Here is an 8,666-nt window from a genome sequence, read left to right as displayed (position 1 = left end):
GTGACTGATGTGCTAAGCAGGTAAGAGAAAATGTCAATCAGTGAAATCATAAAGAATCGAGAGATTAAGCATCAAATTGTGAATTAGATGGGAGGGTAACCTTTGTTGTAGATAATATTGGTCGCAAAAGCTTATGTTAGGGTCGCCGGCCCCCGGGATCTCCCCTGCCTGCGACCCTGTCCGCGAAGTACCGACGCTCCCAGACTCTCCACTAGTGTGGGAGCTGCCGCCGCCGCACTCCTCCCCTGGCGGGGAAAGGTCGTCGCGCTCCTGTTCCCCCCCCTGTGCCGTCCCCCCCCGAGTCCGGGTCTCCTGCCGGTGGGGCATCACCCTCGACCTCCCTGGGACCCGCTAGCGCTTCGCCGGCACCCAAACGCGACGCTCCCCGCCCGCGCAGTCCCACGCACCAATCACACGCGGGTAACAGGGGGTCAAAGGTCGGAGGGTAAGCGACGTCGTTCGTGCTCACTCCGACGCTTGGGGGGGTTGGTTTAAACGGGTTTAAAGGGCTATGCGATGGGCATGCGTGCGAGACGGGTATCCGCTCGCAACGCAGGAGTCCGCAGCCGACGGTTCGTAGCGCACACAATCCACGCGGCGCCGCTCCACACACGCGGCGACCACCGAGAACAGCAAGCGAACCCACGCTTCCACTCTCTTTCCACACCCTCGTAAAAACCACCACACCAGTCTGTTATGTAACGACCACCGCGACAGCAAGCGCACCCACGCTTCCACAAAAACCACACCAGTCCGTTATGTAACCGCCGACGATTTATTCCACCGCGTCGGCGAGCCCTTATTTAACCGAGTCAGTCGGGATCAGCGGGGCAGGACCGATCTATCTCTCGATAGTCGGCACTACACCCTACCTGTCCTTCTCCCCTTTACCCTCTCCGGTTTTGCTCTTAAGCTAAGTCCCAACTCCCTCTCTCTCTCTCTTACTCACGGTTCGTCGTCACTGCTGTCTGGTCCTCGCGGCGCGTCGATACGTCCCACGGACGTTCGCGCGGCTGGACTCGGGAGTTGACGGGCCTGGGGTTGACTCGAGTAGCCAGAGAACCTTTTTCCTTCGCCCTGACCCGCTTTATTCTTTCTACATCAAAGGGGCTACCTGGTGCCGACTCGCGGGCCAATCAGCTCGCTGGGATCACCCGCCAATCGGTAGGCGCATCTGTACCCCAGCATCCCCCGGGCCGTTGCTTTCAGCGACGTCCGCATCTAAATTTACCTGCTCAGCGACCCTCCAGCCAGAGGGCGACCCTGCTTTCCCGCCGCTTGTGGCTCTGCCCTCCTACCTGCCTGCTGACCCGTGTGTGTTGTGTGTGCTGTCTACCCGCGGTGGCTCGGCAGCCCCGTCGTGACCATGTAATTACAACCAAAGTCACAGCGCCGCGGTGGGTGTTAGCGTCGGGGGAGACCGTCCAATTCCCTGGCTGCAGGAAACCGTGAAGATTATCCCTTTACGAGGGCTTCTGGGTGAAAACCTGTCGGCCAGGGTGTCTCCCCACGCGCTCTAATGGTGGGGGGGAGTGCGTGCGTGTGTGTTCCGGTGGGGGGGGGGGGGGGGGTGGGGAGGTGGTGGGGTGGAGCAATGTCGGCCTCGCCGCGGCGAGATCGCAGGTGGGCCGCCCGCCGATCGGCTCCGTGGCGGCGGCATCACATAGCCCCCCGAGGTGCCAGTCCCCGTCCCGGGTTGACTGGAGCACCTCGCCTGGGCCGCGCCCACGAGGTAGCGCTGCGGGGTCCGGGGGATCCGCCCGGATCTCGTGGCTGGCCTCGGGGGAGGTGGCTCCGTCCTCGGGGTTTCCTGCAGCGGTCTCCTTCTCCACTCCAGTGGCTCCTCCGATCCCTCGGCACCTGGGGGCTGGGGGACAAACTCCGCGGCAGCGGGGTTTAAGGGGCGGCGTCCCCGCCGTCCTCTGGCGGGGCCGGGACGCCTCGGGGCTGGGGGCACGGCGGGGCCCATGTAGTGCGCGAGGCCCCCGAGCACGGGTGGCGCAGGGGCACCGGGATTTCGCGGTACTCGGGCAGCGAGGTTCTCCCCCGCCGGGGCTGCCCTCCATGGTTTTAAGCGGCGGACGTTAACCACCGTTTCTCGGCCCCTCTCTCCACCCTGGATTAGTACCGTCCAGGGAGAGATCTGCCGTACCACGGTCCAGGGGCCCCGCCAGTAGGTGGTCAGCTTCCCCACCTGTCCGGCCCCGACGCGAGGGGTGTGTAGCCACACCTTGGTACCTGTCAAGAAAAGGGGGGGCTCCACGCGGGGTCGGGTGCTCTGTTCCTGTCGCCGATGCGCGGCCTCCCCTTGCGGGTAGGCCCGGTCCCGGACCCCTCGTAGGGTCTCCATCAGATGTTCCACGGGGCGACTCCCTTCCTCCGTTTGGGGTGGAGGAATGCCGAACAGCAAGTCTGCGGGTAGACGAGACTCACGACCAAACATCATTAGGAACGGGGTTTGGCCCGTCGATGTGTGCACCGTGGTGGCATAGGCGAACAGGGCATAGGGGAGGTGTTCGTCCCAATCCCGTTGGTTTGCGGCCGCCATACGCTTGAGCTTTCCGGCCAGAGTCTGATTCATACGTTCAACCATACCGTTCGCCTGGGGGTGGTACGCCGTGGTTCGGTCTTTCTGGATCCCGAACTCCCGGCACAGCGCCTGAAACAACTCGGCCTCGAACTCGCTACCCTGGTCGGTAAGGACTCGCTCCGGGATCCCGTGCTTAAGTACATAGTGCTCCACGAACGCCCGGGCTACTACCAGGGCCGTTTTATCGGGGATGGCCACCGCCACGGGGTAGCGGGTGAAGTATTCCACCGCTACGAGGATATAGCGGTTGCCCCGGTGGGATCGTGGGAATGGCCCCTGGAGATCGATGCCGACCAGCTGGTTAGTCCGACTGACGCGGAACGGCCTTAGGGGTACTTGGTATCGTGCCGGTTTCGGCCCGCACTGCTGACAAGCGCGGCAGCCCTGTACCCAGGCGGCCACATCTTGCGTCAATTTGGGCCAGAGATACTGGCGACGCAGAGTCTCCCGAGTGCGACGTTCCCCGTCATGGCCCCCGAGCGGGTGGTCGTGTACCAGCCGTAGCAGCTGGGGTCGCACCTGGGCGGGAACACAGATGCACCCCGGCTGGCCGGCCTCGGTTAACTCCCGTACCACCCCGTTCTGCACACACAACCGGGCATACAAACCGCTCCAGGGCCCTGGTAGGGTGCTTTTCCCCTCCCGCAGGGCCGCTTCCACCGCCGCCAGATCCGGATCCCGCTGCTGGGTCTGCCTCAGCTGCTCGTCGCTCAGGCCCGGGAAGGCGCAGCCGACGTCCTCCTGGATCCGTCCGATCGGGGCGGGGTGGTCCACGGGGTCCCGAGTCGTGGGCCCTGCGCTCGCCGGGCGGCCGACTGGGTCCGCGCCTCCACCTGTGGGGGTCTCTGTGGCGCATACCGCACTCTCTCTCGCCGGGGGGGGGTTAGGTTCAGCGGGTTCCCGGGGGTCCGTTGCCTGTCGGCAACGTCCCCCCGTGAAGCACTGGCAGGCCTCCTCCGCCCTCGTCTCGGCACACACCGCGGGTCGCCGTGATAATGCGTCCGCGTTTGCATGCGTCCGCCCCGCCCGGTATTCGATCTGCAGGTTGTACTCCTGCAGTTGCGCCAGCCATCGGGCCATCTGCCCCCGCGGTTCCTTGAAGGTGAGGAGGAACTGCAGAGCATAATGGTCCGTGCGCACTCGACATTTCCTGCCGTATAAATACGGCCGAAACTGTTTACACGCGAAGATCACAGCGTACAATTCCTGACGGGTCACACAGTAGTTCAGCTCGGCCCCGCTCAGGGTCCGGCTGGCGTACGCAATCACCCGTTCCACCCCTTCCTGCACCTGCGACAACACCACACCCAGCCCGCTGCTGCAGGCGTCGGTGTCCAAAATAAAGTCAGTGGTAAAATCGGGGAAAGCCAGTGTGGGGGTGTGTGTGAGGTGGTCTTTGAGGGTGGTGAAGGCCGTCTGGCAGGCCTCCGTCCACTGATAGGGGTTCTTGGGGGAAGTGAGTTGGGTGAGGGGGCGTGCAATCTCGCTGAATCCCTTTACAAATCGACGGTAATAGGTGGCGAGCCCCAAGAATGACCTGATCTCCGACAGGTTTCTTGGCTGTGGCCAATCCACTACGGCGCGTACCTTGTCCGGATCGGTGCGCACCCCCGCCTCGCTGACGCGATGTCCGAGGTACCCCACCTCGCGCTGTGCGATGTAACACTTACGCGGCTTGAGCTTGAGATGAGCCGCTCGCAGTCGCTGGAACACCTCCCGTAACCTGGACCAGTGCTCAGACAGAGATCTACTGAACACGATCACATCATCCAGGTAAATCAGGCATTGCTCCCACTGCAAGCCCCGCATCACCAACTCCATCAGCCGCTGGAACGTCGCGGGCGCGTTGGTGAGCCCGAACGGGAGTACTCGAAACTCGAATAGCCCCATCGGGGTGGTGAATGCGGTTTTTGGCCGATCCTCCTCCGTCATCTCCACCTGCCAGTACCCGGACGCGAGATCGAGGGTGGAAAAATACCGCGCTCCGGCGAGGCTGTCAAAGGTGTCGTCGATGCGCGGTATGGGGAAGGCGTCGCCGAGGGTGACTGCGTTTAGTTTGCGGTAATCGACGCAAAACCGGGTTGACCCGTCCTTTTTTGTTACTAGCACCACCGGGGCAGACCAGGGGCTCGCCAAGGGCTGAATTATGTTATCGCGGAGCATGTCCCTGACCGCCTCTTTGATCTGAGCGCGTTCGGGTGCGCTCACGCGGTACGCGGGGAGTTTTATGGGTCGGGCGGCCCCGGTGTCGATTTGGTGCTTAACGAGATCTGTGCGACCCACGTCTGAATCGTGTTCGCTGAACACGTCGGCGTACTCCCGCAGTAACCCGCGTAGCTGATCGGCCTCCCCCTTGGGTAACTCTGCCCAAGGTACGTGTACCGCGTCAAGAAGGGGGACGACCTCGGCGTGGGGAGTCGGGCCGACTCGCCAGGCCAGGTCTTGTTGGTCCTCGGGGCGACCGGGGTCCTCCGCCCAGAGTGCGAATACCGAGTCGCTGGAGTGGCGCGCGTGTAGGGGGTGCACGGTGGCTACTGTGGTGCGCCGTCGTAGTATTGCTGGGGTGCCGTGGGGGTTAAACACACGCATGAACAATCGGCCCCCATCGGCGTTTACCAACGTGGCTGACCCCACAACCCCGTATCGTTTTGCCAACTCCGGGTGAGGAGTTAGCATTACCTCCCCCGATGGTCGGTGCGCGGGGTCGGTGGAGGGTGTCGCCACAGGTACCAGCATCTCGGCGAGCGGCCCGATGGTGACGGCCGTCGTCAGGGTAGCGGCCACAGGTGTGAAGCGGGGGCGATTCGGCTCCCGTCCCAGGAATGGAATCCGTTCCCCGCTGCCTTCCACGGTGGCGCACCGCTGTCGGGGCTGCACGTTGAGCCCCAGCTTTTCCAGGAGGTCGGTACCTGCGATACACTCGTGGCACAGCACACTCGAGACGTAGAACTCCTGAGTGCACACCTGGTTTCCGAGACGGACCTCGAGGGAGATCCTTCCCAGCAAACCCATCCCGGCTCCGCTCGCTGTGTGCAGCGCGCAATCCGGGGCCGGCAGGCGGCTCACGTCAACCCCGAGCACGCTGCAGTGCGCGGCGCTCACGAGTGAGGCTACGGCCCGCGTGTCCAGTAGGATCCGGGTGCGCTGCCCGTTCACCTGTCCTTCCACCAGTGACGTGGCCCCCGTGATTCCTGCCACCAGCTCCCGTAGCCAGTCGCCCGTCCTCACCGCGTCCTTGGGTGTTGTGGCCGTGACCTGTGTGGGTGTCACTTGCTTACCATTATTATTATCGTCGTTTTGTTTCGGGACCTCGGTGATTGCACCCCTAGGTGGTCCACTCTCTAGGGGGCGTTGGCGTTTTAACCCTTCGGTATATCTAGCGCGGGCGATCTGTGGGCAGTCTCTCATGAGATGCCCCTGACGGCCGCACATATAACACGCCCGGGGGGGGGTGGCGGCTCCATAGTGGGCACCCTGCCCGCTCCCTCTCCCCCCCGTGCGCCGCTGCCCAGACTCTGCTTCTAGTCGGGCTACCCTCCCAGCTAGCCCTCCCAACTCGGTCTGAGTCGTCTCTACCGTAGTCTGCAGCGTAGTCACATGTGCCCGTACTTGGGTTACGTTGTTGTCGATCCCCCCGATGTCCGCCTGTATCCCCGCTACCCATCCCGGGGTGGTCTCACGGGATACCGGAGGCCCCCTTTCCCGACCCCCTACCATCCTGGTGAGCTCCTGTTCCTCCTCTTCCTCCTCGGTGGACAGACTTGCGATGGTGCGCTCCCGTCCCAGTCCTCGGAGCTGTGCGCGTTCGCTAGAAATTCTTTCACATTTGCGCGCGCGCTCGACAAGGGCATCAAAGGAGAGGCGCGTACAGTTCACGTCTGGCTGCCACCACGCCGTGCGCATTAAGTATCGCTGGATTTTCTCTGTGGCCAGCTCCTCAATCGCTTCCGTGGTGTGCCTCGGGCGTGCGATCTTTGTTAGCTCACGCACATCCTCGGCATAATCGCGCAGGTCCTCGCCGGGTTGGCGACGGCGTGCCTCTAAGGCCGCTTTTGCCTCCTCCTCATCGCGCGTACCGAAGCGCAGATCAAGTCGGCGCATCAGCTCCTCTAGCTGTGTCTGCGCGCTTGCGGGTAGGGCTTCCACAAAATCGGCTGCCCGCCCATCCAGATTCATATTAAGTTGACGTAGCGTCTGCGCGTCCGTCCACCCATTAATTTCCTTAGCCCCTAGGACGTTGCGGGCAAATGCTCTCCACGAAGGTGTACCCCGGCCAGTGAATATATGCCTTATTTTCGCGTGGGGTAACGCGGGGGTTCGTACCGCTTCTGACACCATATTGTTAGGGTCGCCGGCCCCCGGGATCTCCCCTGCCTGCGACCCTGTCCGCGAAGTACCGACGCTCCCAGACTCTCCACTAGTGTGGGAGCTGCCGCCGCCGCACTCCTCCCCTGGCGGGGAAAGGTCGTCGCGCTCCTGTTCCCCCCCCTGTGCCGTCCCCCCCCGAGTCCGGGTCTCCTGCCGGTGGGGCATCACCCTCGACCTCCCTGGGACCCGCTAGCGCTTCGCCGGCACCCAAACGCGACGCTCCCCGCCCGCGCAGTCCCACGCACCAATCACACGCGGGTAACAGGGGGTCAAAGGTCGGAGGGTAAGCGACGTCGTTCGTGCTCACTCCGACGCTTGGGGGGGTTGGTTTAAACGGGTTTAAAGGGCTATGCGATGGGCATGCGTGCGAGACGGGTATCCGCTCGCAACGCAGGAGTCCGCAGCCGACGGTTCGTAGCGCACACAATCCACGCGGCGCCGCTCCACACACGCGGCGACCACCGAGAACAGCAAGCGAACCCACGCTTCCACTCTCTTTCCACACCCTCGTAAAAACCACCACACCAGTCTGTTATGTAACGACCACCGCGACAGCAAGCGCACCCACGCTTCCACAAAAACCACACCAGTCCGTTATGTAACCGCCGACGATTTATTCCACCGCGTCGGCGAGCCCTTATTTAACCGAGTCAGTCGGGATCAGCGGGGCAGGACCGATCTATCTCTCGATAGTCGGCACTACACCCTACCTGTCCTTCTCCCCTTTACCCTCTCCGGTTTTGCTCTTAAGCTAAGTCCCAACTCCCTCTCTCTCTCTCTTACTCACGGTTCGTCGTCACTGCTGTCTGGTCCTCGCGGCGCGTCGATACGTCCCACGGACGTTCGCGCGGCTGGACTCGGGAGTTGACGGGCCTGGGGTTGACTCGAGTAGCCAGAGAACCTTTTTCCTTCGCCCTGACCCGCTTTATTCTTTCTACATCAAAGGGGCTACCTGGTGCCGACTCGCGGGCCAATCAGCTCGCTGGGATCACCCGCCAATCGGTAGGCCCATCTGTACCCCAGCATCCCCCGGGCCGTTGCTTTCAGCGACGTCCGCATCTAAATTTACCTGCTCAGCGACCCTCCAGCCAGAGGGCGACCCTGCTTTCCCGCCGCTCGTGGCTCTGCCCTCCTACCTGCCTGCTGACCCGTGTGTGTTGTGTGTGCTGTCTACCCGCGGTGGCTCGGCAGCCCCGTCGTGACCATGTAATTACAACCAAAGTCACGGCGCCGCGGTGGGTGTTAGCGTCGGGGGAGACCGTCCAATTCCCTGGCTGCAGGAAACCGTGAAGATTATCCCTTTACGAGGGCTTCTGGGTGAAAACCTGTCGGCCAGGGTGTCTCCCCACGCGCTCTAATGGTGGGGGGGAGTGCGTGCGTGTGTGTTCCGGTGGGGGGGGGGGGGGGTGGGGAGGTGGTGGGGTGGAGCAATGTCGGCCTCGCCGCGGCGAGATCGCAGGTGGGCCGCCCGCCGATCGGCTCCGTGGCGGCGGCATCACACTTACGCGTTTTTTTTTAAACGTGTGGTATCTGATGGGCGTGTTCCGGTTGATTCTATCAATCGCCAAAACTGTTTTAACTTATAAATATTTACGGAGGACTCCTCACTGTGATCTTTTGTCATTTTAACAAAGCGTCAGTCTCATTATTGACATTGATGAGACACAGCATGAAACCACATCCGCAGGTTAAGCGCTATTGTTTTGGA

Source organism: Petromyzon marinus, chromosome 16 (genome assembly GCF_048934315.1).
Source record: "Petromyzon marinus isolate PM22_M1 ecotype Great Lakes invasive population chromosome 16, UKy_Petmar_22M1.pri1.0, whole genome shotgun sequence".
NCBI classification, from domain to species: Eukaryota; Metazoa; Chordata; class Hyperoartia; order Petromyzontiformes; family Petromyzontidae; genus Petromyzon; species Petromyzon marinus.
This window is presented reverse-complemented; position numbering follows the sequence as displayed.